This window comes from Cydia splendana, chromosome 1, assembly GCF_910591565.1.
Source record: "Cydia splendana chromosome 1, ilCydSple1.2, whole genome shotgun sequence".
In the NCBI taxonomy this organism is placed as follows: Eukaryota; Metazoa; Arthropoda; class Insecta; order Lepidoptera; family Tortricidae; genus Cydia; species Cydia splendana.
The window spans coordinates 33,537,766-33,554,746 of NC_085960.1; the positions used below are offsets into that span (position 1 = coordinate 33,537,766).

A 16,981-nucleotide genomic window follows, 5' to 3' on the forward strand; every position below is an offset into this window, starting at 1 on the left:
GCAGGAATACTTCAGCTATAGTGATAAGCTCAACGTTCTTCTTAATGCTCCACAGTTTGTCACACCCAGTGAAGGCGGGGAGAAACAACTCGAATCCTGGGGGAACTTCCAAATCTCCGCGATTAAATGAGGTTGAGGAATATTGTATGGGGCCAGAGTCACCACTGCCACTTTTCTGGAAATAAACATTCTTCACAACCGAACCCATTTAGAAGGACAACACATCCTGGCCAATGATTAGCACTGATTTAAAAGAGGTGCTCTTGTCAAGTGCCGCCTTGACGATGCCACAGTCAGCATCCTCGACTGCCTGCTTTGTCTCAATTCCCTGGCTTTGGAAGGCGGAGCATATCAGGGCAATCAGTCGCCGCTTGTTGCTGTCGTTAGCCAATGATTTCTCCTGGGCTATTTTTATTATGGTTGACTCTTGAAAGACGATTTCGTTACACTGCAGAGAACCATAGCGCCTTACGCGTTCGGCAGTTTTTGTGTTCTTCTCTGCTCCATCCTCAGGATATCCGTCAAAGACCAGAGCAACGTTCCGTCCGAAATGATTGTAGGTACATACCCTGCAACGATATTCCTCACGGAATTGTTACGATGCCATATCACATTGTGCAGTAAGAATTTAAGAAACACCCATCTACCACAACAAACATGTCGGCTCCTACTGAGATGCCTTGAGGTAGCGGAGTGAAAACTGAGTAGAACCACGAACCCTCTTCTGTGAACAATGCCGTGGGGGGTGGAGACAGACTAACTAAACAGAGCAAATATGCGAAAAAAGCAGTTTTCCCATTTTTTGGATTTTTAAGATTTGTGAGTAAACGGTATCTGGAACCAACCTACCTACCTACCTACCTATATACCTACGCTACCCACGAATATGATCGTATCATCCGATACATGGATATGGTGGGAAAAGCTCTTGAGTAGTTGACGGATCTTCTCTAGGGGGTAACTGCACAAAAGATCCCTATGGGTCGAAGTGTATCCGCAAGGGCCCCCGAAAACAATAAGATAAGATAAACGGTATGGTCTAGCTCTAGACCTCATCTCTAGATGTCGTGCTTTGCTTAAATTAAAGGTAATTACATTTTATAGAACATCGTTTTATTATTTTACCCGTAAAATGAGTATTTTCCCTGATTTCGGGGTTGAAAATTAAACAAATCTTAAAATTTCGCTATACTGGATAAAATTTCCCATTGTTGCAGAGCAGTATCTCGGTAAGATTTGAACTTACAGAATTGACTCTGGTCTTAAATTGTAGCAATTTTAGTTAACTTTAGTTTGTTCATAGACGTTTTTGATAAAAAATTAATAGTTTAGGAGCTGTATTGAGAATACCAAAAAAAGTATGAAAATTTCGCGGTTTTTCGAGTGGTACAAAGTTAGCACAGGTCTTTCGAAGCTGCAAACTAAGATTTACAATGCTGGTAGTGATCCTAACAACATATTAAAAAATCAGAACTAGCCGTTAGCTTGCGAATTTAGTATTTTTTTGTGCCTATCTGTCCCACCAGCCAGGAGACAATAGTAGCATAGTTTCTTAGAAGATCTGCTGTACCATGTTTTACAAATGTGCTTAGGAGATGTCCCATTATGGAAAGGCCTTATAACTACCAAAAAAATCAAGTTTGGTTCATTTAAATACGAAATAACTAGTATTTTAAGAGTGACCCAGGAGACCGTAACCATGGCAACTAGTGACAAGAAAAAGTTGATTCACCCATAAAATCTAAAGAACTAAAACTGGAAGAGCAATGCTTTTGGGCAAGACAGGTTACAGTAAAAAGTGCAACTCTTTATTTTTTATAAATATAAGTATTACATTTAAATAAAAATAATGACTTGGCCTCGATAAACATTGTTTTAGTTTATCTAGATACATTTTTGTTTCATATGAAAAAGAGCTCATCATACTTACATTAAATTCAAAAACTCGATGACAGGTTAAGATGCCACTATTTTGAGAATCACTCGGGTACTGTAAAAATATTTAATGACTGTAAAGAGACATAGAGTTGAAGAATGGTTTACGACCCCGTGTTTGACAGCCGAGGAGCTAGGTGGCGCAACTGAATTGTCAAACGTTGATAGGCACAGCGTCAAACGTCAAATTTGATTCCCGATTTTTTGAAGAAAATTATTCCAATATTCGAAATATAATATTTTTAAAATTTTTATATTGTGGTCAGTTCCATATATGCTGACTTAAAGTAGACCATCACTCTGCCATCACTACTATCATAATGTTGTGAAATATTTTTAAGTAGCTTTTGCCTGCGACTTCGTAAGCGTGCAATTAATTTGGGTAGCTAATGTGATTGTCACGAATAAATGTATCTTAACTCAACTCAACCCAACTCGACACAACTTTCTTTTTTTTTTCTTGAAATGCATTAACGCATCCACCCACAGGCTGGGGAAGCCCATTTTGGTATGTGGCACTCGCGCCTCCCGTAACTACCTCTGCTAGCCAGAGGGAGGGAAGGAGAATACCCACTAACATACCTGCGGCGTCACCGGCTTTGCCGTTAGGGGGGGGCGTCATGGGATCGCTTGCGTATTCTAGCCGTAACGCCCCCTGGCAGCCGACCGACCTGTCGGTCGGGCACCTATGTCAAGGGTAGGAGAGCCAGGATGCGTGGCTCTCGTCCCAGCCATGTAGAGCCATCCTATGTGGGCCCCCAACCCACTGGCTCTACGGGGGGGGAGAGACTAGCTGTTGGCTAGGGCATGTCGCCTACATCTCCCCCCTGCCGCCTGCATCCGCGCCACTGCCGCCCTCCATAGGGTCTCCTCGAGCTGCATAACAGATGATGACTATACGTGGAAGCTGTTCCACCCTGATGCCCCAACCCGGAGTTCCACGGGAGGGACCCCAACAGGAACTTCCTTTAGCTGCGCTTGTAGTAGGACATTCAGGTAACAAATGTGTCTAAGTTACTTACATACTTAAGAAATACTAACCTCTTAGCTATTTAAGAGTCACGCGAACCGCCGCCGCCATACAATTGAAGTTACGCTCTCATTTTAAAACGACTTGCTGAAATATATCTCTGACTGGTATGTCGTTGCTATAAATTGTATTACAAAGAAAATAGGGCGGATTCGTAGGACCCTTAAAATGGTATAAAATCCCAATAAATAAAAATTAGGACATACACATCGGTAGGTCTTGCGTAATATGGAATATTCCAACATTTCGAAGACATACAAACATAACTCGGGTATCCAGTGAATCTATCATTCGTTATCTATAATGCATTATCATTCAATCGGTTAATTTTAATGATAACTATATTCTGTTATTTATATCAAGCGAAATATAAACTGTTAAGTAGTCACTTATTTAAACCATCGAGAAGGGGATACAGTGAAACGAAAAAAATGATTTTTCAAATATTTTTATTCGTGTTTTTTGTAAGTGTAACCGCGGAGAGTAAAATTGAAAACTTTGTTCATAGATATGCATACGACTATGAGTTATACGAAAATGTTTTGGATCCAGAGCTGTGTCAACGACACTTACGTGAAATGAATTCGTTTGAATGTAAGTACATGTATTTCCATCGTGACTATTTGTAAGTCCAGCTATCACTTTACTAACCGCAACTACCGAACAACATCATGGTCTACGAGCAAACTTTTGACATTGGCGAAATCATTATAAAATTTATGGAAGACAATTTTTTTAATGAAGAGGAAGAAGAAGTATTTTTACCCGATTACGACAAATCAAAACAAAAGGAAGGGCACCTACGATTTTGATAGCTTAGATATAGATGCATCAACCAGCAAGTGAAAACAGGCTGTATTTAAATATGTTCTATATAAAAAAAGCGGCCAAGTGCGAGTCGGACTCGCCCATGAAGGGTTCCGTAGCAGCAAGTAACATAATAAAATTGCGGTTTACGATTTATGACGTATTAAAAAAAAACTACTTACTAGATCTCGTTCAAACCAATTTTTGGTGGAAGTTTGCATGGTAATATACATCATATATTTTTTTTAGTTTTATCATTCTCTTATTTGGAAGTGCCTCTCGCGCAAACTATTCAGTTTAGAAAAAAATTATATTAAAAACCTCAATATCATTTTTGATGACCTATCCATAGATACCACACACATGGGTTTGATGAAAAAAATATTTTTGAGTTTCAGTTCTAAGTATGGGGAACCCCCAAAATTTATTGTTTTTTTTTTCTATTTTTGTGTGAAAATCTTAATGCGGTTCACAGAATACATCTACTTACCAAGTTTCAACAGCATAGTTCTTATAGTTTCGAAAAAAGTGGCTGTGACATACGGACGGACAGACAGACATGACGAATCCTTAAGGGTTCCGTTCTTTGCCATTTGGCTACGGAACCCTTAAAAACGTACCTAATCCGCCAAAAGTTTTTCAAATATTGTTGGGGAGTAACGACCCCACGGACCCGAGTGCTCCCGAGAGTCGGTCAGGGTCTCCGTCTCCGGCGTGTCTTCGTCGGTCGGAGTGGACCCCAAGGGGACGCGCAGGACTCTCAGCTCTGGCTTGCCTTCATTGGCCGTCCAGAGAGGAGTCGCTAGAGCTATATGCTCCAGGGGTGGAAGTGAAAGATGCATAAGACGCGAGTTGGCACAGTGGCTGGTAACAGCCACTGGGTAGAAAGCGGCGCACACCTCTCGACACCCCTGAGCCGCTCACACCGATGTTGCTCCTGGTCGTCTTTACGACGGCAGTTTCAGGGGTCCATCTAGTCAGCGGCGAGTCACCGCCTGCCTCAATGACGGTGTTAACATTGTTATGGCAGGTGTCCGGACCTCTTTACAATAGCCCAGTTTCATTGTCCACCCAAACATCAATCCATAGACCGGTATACTGTTCACTTTTTCTACAATAGTCCCAATGCCTGCTGCGACCGGTTCATGGGTGTCTATTGTTGCGTCTGTGAACGGGTTCCAGCAGGCGTTCTACATGACATTAAAGCTCTCCAAAGGGCCTCTACGTGTTGGATCTGTATCCCCACGCAAGCCTATCAAAAGACCGGGATGTATAGGCCCGTGAAATCCAGAACGGAGAAACAAAATAATAATAATAACTTATGTACATACACAATACAAATGAACGTGCACCTAGGACCGTCGGAGGTGTCCCTGCATGGCAAGCGCGGATCGAGCGTAAGGAATGCAAATCGGTTATTTTTTGTATGGAAATAACCGCGGTTTCGGTTAAAAACCGATTATTTCCATACAAAAAATAACCGATTTGCATTCCCTAATCGAGCGACGTATCAGCTCGTTTAGGACTCTCATCGGAAAGCTGATCTGCTTCTGAGGGGGGGGCAACAATCGCCCCCGAGTAATGCGCTTTGTGAACCAGGCGTTCGCGGGGACGGATACCAGGCCCCGCGACTACATGGCCAATGTCACAGACTTTCTAAAGCAGAAAGTCTATGCATGGGCAAACCGTATTCGCCGCTACAGAGAGCGTGTGGATCAAAGTGACCAAAGGAAGGTGTACCGAAAGTGGGAGGAAGCCAACCTTCGTACGCCCGACACGCAGCCGCCGGATGCTACTGCCATGACTGACTTCTGGCGTAGCATCTGGTCGGTGCCTGTCGGACACACCGAGGGGAGTTGGATGAGTGTTGTCGAGCGTGAGTGCGAGTCCATCGAACCTATGGGGGCAGTCACCATCAGCCCCGATGACGTGAGTTGTGCCATCCGCACGGCTCAGAAAAGTCCTGGGCCGGATGGATTGCACAACTTCTGGCTAAAGTGGTTCCGATGCTCGCACTCGCGCTTGGCAGCACAATTTCAACAAGCCCTCGAGCTTGGTTCTCTCCCACCTTCCTTAACGACTGGTGTCACCTTCCTGCTCTATAAGTCCGGTAGTACCACGGAAGCGAAGAACTACAGACCCATCACATGCTTGCCTACACTCTACAAGCTCCTTACCTCCATTTTGAGAGCAAAAATCAACGCGCACATTGTTGCAAACAATATTCTGGCTTCCGCTCAAAATGGATGTAGGGTTGGGTCCCGTGGTACTAAAGAGCTCCTACTCATAGACATGACCATTTGCCAAAAAAACCGGCGGAACCGGCTCTTAGCCGCTTGGATTGACTGCAAGAAGGCCTATGATTCGGTGCCTCATTCATGGTTGGGGAGGGTCTTAGAGCTGTATAAAGTTGATGCAGCTTTGAGAGCCTTCCTAAGCGCGTGTATGAGACAGTGGACCACAGTCCTTCATCAACCAGGAGGCGGGGATGACCGCCCTGGCCCGCAGGATTTTATAAGGATTGAGCGAGGAATCTTTCAGGGCGACAGTCTGAGTCCCCTGTGGTTCTGCCTAGCTTTGAATCCCCTCAGCACTCTGCTGAAGGATTTGGGACTAGGTTGCCGGCTTCGGAGAGAGGGTGCAGTCATTACTCACCTTCTGTACATGGATGACCTCAAATTATTTGCACCAAATGGCCAAGACTTGTTGGAGCTACTGAAAACCACCGAAGTCTTCAGTAGTGCCATCCACATGGAGTTTGGTGTCGATAAATGTGCGGTTATGCATGTACAGCGGGGGAGGGTTGTAAATTCAACAAATTTACAACTTTCTGAGACAATGTCTTTCAGATCTATCTCTGAGTCAGAAACCTATAAATACCTTGGTATGTCACAGTCGTTTGGGTATTGAGGACGAGGGTATTAGACGGTCGGTGAAGGAGCGCTTTTTCAATCGGCTCATAAAAGTCCTTAACAGTCTTTTGTCAGGAGGCAACAAAGTGCGCGCCTTCAACGCCTGGGTAATGCCCTTACTCACATACTCCTTTGGCATACTAAGGTGGACTCAGACCGAGCTGGACGCCCTGGATCGGAGGGTCCGATCACTGCTCACCACACATCGCATGCTACACCCACGCTCGTCAGTTATGAGCTTGTACATCCCACGGAAGTGTGGAGGCCGAGGCTTCCTAAACGCCAAGGATCTCCACAACCGCGAGGTGTACAATATCTCAGGAACTATTTCCTTAACAACGAGTGTGAGATGTGTGAGATGCATTGTGATGTGGTGGCAGTAGATAGGAACCTCACGCCGCTTTCCTTGGCAAACGAGAATTGGCGCAAACCTGTGGTACTAAGTACTGCGGATCGCAAGGCGGCATGGGAGTAAGGTGCTACACGGGCGGTTCTACAAGGCCCTCACGGGACCCGATGTGGACCTGCTCGCGTCGGTGAACTGGTTACGATTCGGGGACCTCTTCGGAGAAACCGAGGGTTTTGCCTGTGCAATTGCGGACGAAGTTATGATGACGAACAACTATCGGAAATATATCCTGAAGGACGGTACGGTCGACATTTGTCGGGCATGCCGCCGTCCCGGAGAGTCACTCAGGCATATCATTTCCGGTTGTTCTCATCTTGCTAACGGCGAGTACTTGCACAGACATAATCTCGTAGCCAGAATTATTCACCAGCAACTTGCTCTTCTATATGGCCTTGTGGACCGCGAAGTACCGTACTACAAGTACTTACCTGCGCCTGTTCTCGAGAATGGTCGTGCCACGCTCTATTGGGATCGATCTATCATCACTGACAGGACTATTGTAGCCAATAAGCCTGATATTGTAATAATAGATCGATCGCAACGTCGGGCCGTGCTCGTTGACATCACCATCCCCCATGATGAGAATCTCGTGAAGGCCGAGAAGGACAAGTCCAGTAAGTACCTAGACTTGGCTCACGAGATAACCGCCATGTGGGATGTTGATTCGACGATCATTGTCCCGATAGTCGTTTCAGTGAACGGTCTAATAGCGAAGAGTCTCGACCAACATCTTGAGAGACTCACGCTAGGTGGTTGGATCAAGGGTCAGATGCAGAAGGCGGTGATCTTGGACACGGCGCGGATAGTACGTCGGTTCCTCTCTCTGCGGCCCTGACCACCGGTAGCTTGGGCCTTGCCCCGCTGCTGGCGGCACCCTAGGTTAGGTTTTTTATAATGTGTTCATATGTATATTTTTATTGTTTTGTAAGTGGTTTTATATTTTACTTTTATATTCATATTATAAAAAACCCTAGCCTAAGAAGGATGATGAATAAAGAGAATAATAACTTATGTACATACACAAATACTTAGAATTAGCATTACTTTTAACACTTATCATTATTTTTTATAAAGATAGATTATTAATTATTATATAGAAGTTAGAATATAAATAAGGAATAAAAAAAAACATACTAAAAATTAGGAAATAGTAATACTTAGGTTAAGATGAAAATCTGTAATCTTCAAATGCAAGCAAGAAATAAAAGGCTTTTTTATTTAAATTTTTTATTTATTTTATTTTATACAAATTATCTGTATTGCACAACCACAGAATAAATGTACTTACATGGAAACACAAATAATACATGAATTTATATATTTATTACGACCACGTCCTTATTGCATATTACAAATTTAATTCCATACGTAATCTCCTCCGCTATCCCTAAAAGTTATCTATAGGTCAATGTGGGTAAGACCGTCTTTCAGGTTCTAACCTAAACGAACCTAACGATCTATCGTCTACAAGCTCTTTCATCGCTTCTAATCATTACGTTTGTACACATACGCTACTTACAGAAGCATAGTAGAGCAGAAGGAGCGAAGCTCTTCATTTCATACTATGTCTGAGCGAAGTACGTACACCGACACGAAAGTTCTTGCACTATGACTGTCATCCCAGCGAAATTTTTTATACATATGTATCGGCATATGCCCATGCCGTCTTCTCCTCATTGAGCAATCTAATACATCTCACCAATCTTAGCAATTTATTATTTCCCAGTCTACGACGCAAGCTTCAGATTTCCACAAAACTTGCTCAGAGGCAACGTCTTCAGTCTGGGCAACTACCACCAATGCCTCGCTATAAACCAGCCTGAAGGCATCCGAGGCAAATACTGCCTCATTCAGACACATAGCCTGCAAATACCTATCTTGGCTGGGGGCAACGTCACTTGGGCTGAGGTTGAAAATGTATGGAGTGAAGAGAATTTGAGGGCGTATAAAGCGGCGCAAGAGGGACTTGCTTTAAGTGATGAAGACATTTCAAGGTAAGTAATGATATTGAAATTAGTGTGACGTTAGCGGATTAAGATACAAATCCCACTTCTGGCCGAAGGGTGCCGTGTTTCGGAGGTTCCGGGGCAAATACCGAATCCGACACAAGAGCACACTTTTTAACTACAGACATTGAGCGTACCAGGCACGTGCTTAGCCACTCAAATTATATTTTTCTATTCAGTGTCCATCGGCGTCTGAGCGGCTGTGTAACTATAGATGTAGGTAATACCTACGTTAACAGATAGAAGAATATTTTTTTGTCTGTTAAGGCACGTGTCTGGCACGCTGAATATCTGTAGATATAAACCGACATTTAATTTTAACGAGCTACGCCATTCTGTCGTTTAAATAGTTATACTTGTTGTTACGTATGTACTTAGTTTTACACATCATTTCGTCAATTACTTTGCGTCGCGGGGTGACATTATAAGCATCGATCTTTTCTAACGCTTTCAATCATTTAATACTACTGTTAAGGTTGCCAACCACATCATAAAAAAACCGACTCTTGCTTATTTCTCATAAATCGATGATCAATGTTTCCCCGCAATTCAAAGTTTATTATTAATGAGTAAACTTCTCAAGAACCGAGCCAGCGCTCTAGATACTCTACCACGGCTCTCTCTCTGAAACTCTCCTGCTTGCTTCGTTCTCCTCAATGCTGAGGGTCGTGAGCTCCTAGTGGAGCACATGATTCTGGTTTGCAGATTTCCAGCCTATCCGATCCCTTGCGACTTCTAAGGCATCATGGACCTTCATGAATAGCGATTTGCTAACCTGGTCGGCCATCGCGTTGGACTGCGGCCCCTTCTCTTTCTCTTTCTGAAACAGCTTTCCGTAAACCCGCCTAACTTTAGCCCAATCTAGTGGCAACATTGTCCCCTTGAAAAAACACGAACAGTAACACGAAAAGTTTATTTAACCACTAGCTTCTGCCCGCGACTCGTCTACGTGAAATATCGATAATAATGATTGATAAAAACTACCCTATGTCCTTCCCCGTGCCTCAAACTATCTCCGTACCAAATTTCATCTTCGTCGGTTCAGCGGTTTAAGCGTGAAGAAGTAACAGACGGACGGGCATGCAAAGTTACTATCGCATTTATTATACAGGGCGTTTTTTGAACAACTACCCATATTGTGCGAGGTGATTAGGTAGGCCAAACTAACAACTTTTTCAATGGGACCAACTCCGAAATCACAAAAATTTTTTTGGCCGTTTCATACATTTTGGTCGAGTGGATGTCGACGTTTTCTATGGGAAGGCCAATTTTTTTTTTTGGGATTTCGGGGTTGGTCCCTTAGAAAAAGTTGTTCAGTATGACCTATCTAATCCGCTTGCACAATATGGCTAGTTGTTCAAAAAACGCCCTGTATTAGTATGGATGTGTAACGATGTTACAAAGGATTTATTAGGTAGTTTATTATTATTTCAGAACATCTGTCGTTGATATAATCAATGGGGCCCCATCGTTAACGCTCGCCGTCTGCATACCGCGCTCCTGTAAAGTGGCCGATGTCCTGGACGCGTTAGACAGCAACTACAATGTGCAGTTCAACTACACTGAACATTTCTGTCGTTTGCCAGATGACAAGCCTTACTCCGGAGCTGATATTACTGCTCTGTAAGCTTCTTTATCATTATTTATTAATATTCACGCCATACCTAACACTGATCCTCGAGTTCATTAGATAGATAGATAGATAGATTTCTTTATTTCAAGATGAAAATTACACTATAAATTTGCTACATTCGTCAAAATTATGTTTATCTTCTCATCATGATCGTCAAAAATTACATTATAAATTTAAAATAATAAGATTAATTGTGTCTCCCAATAAGGATCGTCATGTACAAAGAAAAACATGTCAAACAATTGAATATAAACCAAGTTAACATTAAAGTCGATGTCAACGTAAATAATTTGTAAGTGTCATTAAAATGTCAAATAAAGATAAAAATATCCCAAAAGAACAAAATGTCATATTTAAAATACAAATGAACAATTTAATAATATATATAATCACATATGTCGTTACAAATTCAATTCCATCATTAAAAAAAGCTATACCAAATTCAAACTAGTTTTTCGATGGTTTTTACGGCTGTTATGCTTGGCGAGGCAGGTTACAAATCGAGGACTAATGCTTAAGGCCAGCAGTCAACCATCAAATATAATCTTTTAATAACTAACAAAATGTAAATAAAACACTGAGAATTTATATAACATTTCAGTCCTACTTACTACATATATAAAATTCTTACTTTTCAGTGTGATATTCTCCATCCTCGGATTTTTGACTTTGGCAAGCACGGCATATGAGCTAAACCACATATTTATAAAGAATGGTAACTAATATGGTTTAAGTTTAAATAAAATGTTATCTTCGAGTGGGCAATGTTACCCTCTTGGGCTAATGTATCTCGTCTTTACAATGTTTGTAGGCATATTAGCATACATCAGGGTTTTCGGTGCGGGAACGATTTCGTGTATTTATACTTAACTTTGTTTATTGTAAAATAATTACTAAACTATGAATTAAACGTAGGTAGTAAGGTCCAAATGTGCTTAGAAATGTTAAATTAGTATTGTTTTTTACAGTTTTTACCTGTTATTTGGCTAGTGTAAAACATTTCCGCACCGAAAACCCCGATGTATGCTAATATGCCTACAAACACTGTAAAGACGAGATACATTAGCCCAAGAGGGTAAAATTGCCCACTCGAAGATAACATTTTATTTAAACTTAAATAACGATTGTAAAGCAGTTAAGTTTAAAGTATTTATTAGTTTTTAAACAATAATTTTATGGGTGGGTAATATTATCTCCTGCGGGCTCAGCACGGTTCCATTTTTATCGACTATCACTATGCGCGTCCCTTTCGCACTTACATACTTGTTAGAACGTGACAGGCATGGTGACAAGGGATAAAAACGTGACCGTGCTAAGCCGCCTGGTATTAAAATAAACCGGATTGCATGAGTGTTTTTTATGATTTGTCTTTTCTGAACCTAGTAAATAATAATTATTGAAAAGAGTTTTGTGCAATCATGTAATATATACAAGCACTATTGTTTGTGTTATAATAGAGTGATAACATGTTTTTAGCCACCACAAAACCAGACGAGTTACGAAGCTGCTTCTCAGTATACGGCAACACAGATCGCCTGCTGACGCTCGCCAGCAAGCCCGGCGCGCTTGACTGCCTCGACGGCATCCGAGCCCTCTCCATCCTCTGGGTCATCGCGGGACACTCGTTTCTTGTCCATTTCGGCACGTATTTAAGCAACTATGTTGATTATCTTGAAGTAAGTTTATGATTCAAGTATTTTTTCTCCGTCAGAGCTACTTATGTCTTGGGGGTAACTTTGTCCACGTATTAAGTACGAGTAACACCCAATTATCAAATTATAAACCAAAGCCATATCATTTTATCAGCAAAAAAATATAGAATCTGATGGGTGTGTAACGTACGGTATAAATAGTCACCAAAAAGTAACAGAGGTTTACGTTATGTATGTAAACATTTTATTGTACATAAGACAGGTTAAATTACAATGAAACAAAAAATATATAATTGTGACGTTCCACGGGAAAAGGTACCTTATGAGGGTTTCTAGTTTCGGAGATATGAAATGTTTTGTAAAGAGGTGAAAAAATGCTCAATTTTTTTTTATTGTGTGATCTGAAACCTTAATGCGTAACGTTTGTTTACCTGTTTTTATTTTTGTTATAAGTTAGTTATAAGCCTAGTAATGTCGTCTCAGAGTTTAGTAGAAAAGGTACCTTATGGAAAAAAGATTGAAAATTCCCAAAAAAACTAGTCAATACGGGAAAAGAAGTTTGGTAGAGAACTGTATTAGCATTCTGCAAAACTAATTTGATAATTTCAGTTCTGGTTGGGGCGCCTCGCAAATATTATAACCGTACATCGACCGACATCACAAATCCAAGTAGCCTGCTATTATACCAAAGTTACTCTCGTCAAGTCTTTCTTAACTAGAATAATCTTCATTTGGTTTGGTCGCATGCAGTAAATCAGCCATTGGTTTGCTGAAAAATGCCAATACCCGACGCATTACCTTATGGAATATCTGAGGTCATTGAACCTCAATGCCGCTTATCTTCAATAGCAACCGAAATATATTATTGATAAGAAATAGACGATTTATACCATCTTAACCCCAAAATATTATTAGTTTATCCTAACTGTTCCATCATCATCATGCCTCATCATGTAACTTAATCACAAGGTACCTTTTCATTACATACAAATTATTGGTCTTTTTTAAGATTATTATGACGAAGAACTAATTAAATTTGGGGCAGTTTAATGTAAATTAATATTTTCTATTCATAAAAGATAAACTGTAATATGATTGATATTTTGTAGTGATGTATTATTAGATTTATTTCCATAAGGTACCTTTTCGTAAATGTATGGAGCAAATACTGTTATTGTTATGTAAGTTTAAAGTGGCATAAGGGGTTAAATATAGTATTTAGTTGGGGTTTTAGGATTTATTTCATTTGAATGACAGAATTTCTTTCATATGTGCTCAGAAAAGTTGATTGTGTGTCACATTAAAAGTAAAAATATTCAATTTTGTGATTTTATATGAAAAAGTCAGAAAATACATTTTCACCTCTAAATCGGTATTGTTTTTTGCTTAAACTGTCTGTCAGTGTCGTTTTCTAATAGATAAAATTTAAATCTTGAGAGCTCATTGCAATCAATCGTGAAAATGAAATAAAACTTTATTTTCAAGAGATTGGTTAGTATACACATAAATCAGTCGATATCAAAAGTTTCTATTTGCATTATAGAACAAGTCGCAATATTTTTTTAATCTCAGATATATAAGGTATTATTATTTGTAGTCAACTATGTAACTTACTTCAGGAACATAGTTTTTTAGGCGGCTAAACTTAAAACTTCTCTATCGTAAAGTTGCTCATTTCACAACATTATTTTCAAAAAATCATATCTCTGTAACTACGCAACCTAGAAGCTTGATCTTTTGTGTTATCGATAGCTTATTTATTGTAGAATACTGGGGTATGCATAACTCCATACCCGCCATAAGGTACCTTTGACCGTGGGACGTCACATATAATGTACAAAGGCGAACTTATCCCTATAAGGGATATCTTCCAGTCAACCTTTGAGCAATTGAGAGTAAATTAAAACAAACATGATAGACAAACGAACACTATGTACAAAAAAGTTAACTATGGTTCAATTATTACGCAAGTAAATCATTAAAACCTATAGCTTATTAGTACATTGTGTATTAAGGGCGGGAAATAAGAAATTACGAACGAGTGTCAATTTTAAGCCCGACGCGAAGCGAGGGCTTAAAATGTTCACGAGTTCGGAATTTCTTTACCGCCCGTGGCACACACAATGTTTTTCATCACACTTGTAAGGAAAAAAAGGAGAATTAATAAAAACAAACTTCTGTATAAAACACTTTTCCGCCCTAGGGCGAAAATTTCAATTTCCCGCCCGCAAGCCCTACGTGTAAATAAGTGTTTTTCATCACACTTGCTCGGAAAAGATTTTTTCCGCCCTAGGGCGAAAAATTCAATTTCCCGCCCGCAAGCCCTACGTGTAAATACATCTTTTCCGAGCAAGTGTGATGAAAAATATAATACGTTATTTACATTTTCTTCATAAAACGCATAAAAAATGTAATAAATTTTGTTTCAGTGGTCAGCTAATTTAAGAGCAGTTTACATTTTGGCTGCAAACTTGAGCGTTGACTCGTTCTTTGCTCTCAGTGGTCTCCTGCTAGTTTACACAGCAGCCAATAAAATGAACCCTAGTAAGTATGTTACGTATAAAATATATAACAGGGAACTTTTTACTTTAAGCCTTTCTCTCTGCTAATTTCAAATACATAGAATACTTATCTTCAAAAGTAGTCAATCACTCTATGTACATAGCATTTAATAAAATTGAACTGGTAAACTGCAACCAGAGAATAGATGCTCTGACTTTAAAAAATATGATTACTGTAAGAGTAACTGTAGCATCAGGAGATAACATTGACCAATAACCATTATATTATTACTAACTAACTACCACCACAGAATAAATAATAGTACTAGGTACAGAAGATTCACTCTCTAACAAAACGCGTCTGTTACGATTAGGACAGATATGACCGCTAGGTGGCGCAAGCGCCACGCGCGGCTTATGGCTAACTACCAAAATTGGTGTGGGACGGATCGGATGTACTTGTAGCTACTTGTTGCGACGCGACGAAATCGCTGAGAGAGCCACGCCTGGTACCACTAATAGCTCTTTTAAAAAAAGATAACGAGAATGTACTGCTTTTTATACTTAATTGAGATTTATTTTCAACTGAGTACCAAATGTTCCAAATACACTAGGGCTTTTTTTACAATAGTCTATATTTTTGAATATTTTTGATTTCTTTTAGTGCAACTAATAAAACACCTGCACCTATTCTACCTTCACCGACTCCTGCGGATGTTCCCGCTGCTGGCAGCCGCGGTGTTGCTCCAAGCATCCGTGTTTCACCAGGTGTCCGACGGCGTACGTTGGAACCGCGTCGCGTGGGAGACGCAAAAGTGCCACGACCATTGGTGGTCGGCACTACTGCACCTACAGAATTTAGTCAACCCTCGTGAAATTGTATGTCCTTTTCCATGCTACTAATATTAAGGTGGACCGACGATCTGTCAAGATCGCAGCGCAGGCCCCGCACTTGTATGAGAGCAGCGTCGTCGTCATAGAAATCTATGGGAGAGTGCCCATGAGTGGATATCTCTCTGCTGATGATGATGATAATTATTGTTATAACAGTGGCTTGTTATAAATTTTTCCTGCGCCACGTAAATGTGAAATTATGTTAAAAAATGTTCCAAGAACCTTATGTTATATTGACAAGAAAGTGAAAGCTCATATGAGCCGTCGAATTGTTAGGAATGGCGCCGCGGATCGCGGCTTTGCGTGAGCTCTTCTTCTCCTCTCTATAACGGGATACCAAAGAAAGAAGACCAATAATTTTGTGGTACCTATTTCCAGTGCCTGGCCCACTCGTGGTACCTGTCAGTGGACGTGCAGCTGCACATCCTGTCGCCGCTGCTGCTGTTCTGGGTACTTGGCAGTCGCCGCTCTGCCTGGGCCGGGCTCGCTGCCGCAATCCTGGGCTCTCTTACCTTCGTCACTGTCTATAGTTTCCTAAACAACTTCACTGGAAACCAAGAGTAATTAATATCAGCTTAATTTTTAATTAATGTTACCTTTGTGACTTGAAATTTTATCGAAGAATTTTCTGGTGAAACGAGAACGTAGTAGACCAAGATAAGTCTGCAACGATTTTGAAACCCCACACAGTGCAAGTGTTATTTACACGTCATAATTTCATAGAAGTTTGACGTTTAAAATTACACTTGCACTGCGTGGGCTATCAAAATCATTGCAGACTTTTCTCGGTCTGACTCTATTAAACATAACGACATTTCTAGTCTCGATAAGACGATATGACGACAACTGGTCAACACGATTTTAATGGTTTTGCCCTTGAGATTCGTGCTACAAAATAGTCACTTTATAACAATTTCAAAAATAATTTTAGATACTTTAACTTCTAGGCCCATCCTAGAAACTCAGAAAATAATAAATATAACAAATAATATTTGTTATTTTCTTTACAGCACTCAATACTCAGTATACTTCTATCATAACACCATTGCACGGTCACCGGTATTCATAATCGGCATGCTGTGCGGATACGTGCTGCACGTTTCAAGAAATAAGAAGATTGTGATGCCTTGGGTAAGTTCTTGATTATATTTACCAGCAAGTACCCCATATGTTAATTCAGCAGTATACACCGAGCTTCGAAA

At 40.6% G+C, this 16,981-nt stretch overlaps 1 long non-coding RNA gene across 1 annotated transcript in view; it reads right to left on the bottom strand.

The window, feature by feature from the left end:
- The window catches only part of LOC134793947 (uncharacterized), a 129,290-nt gene extending 124,931 nt beyond the window's left edge, over nt 1–4,359 (bottom strand). Inside the window, exons 1-2 of the long non-coding RNA XR_010144598.1 lie at nt 4,188–4,359; nt 3,933–4,114 (exon numbers count right to left, since the gene is read on the bottom strand). This is a non-coding gene — a long non-coding RNA (uncharacterized LOC134793947). The remainder of the gene's footprint in view (nt 1–3,932; nt 4,115–4,187) is intronic.
- Nucleotides 4,360–16,981: the final 12,622 nt, after the last annotated feature.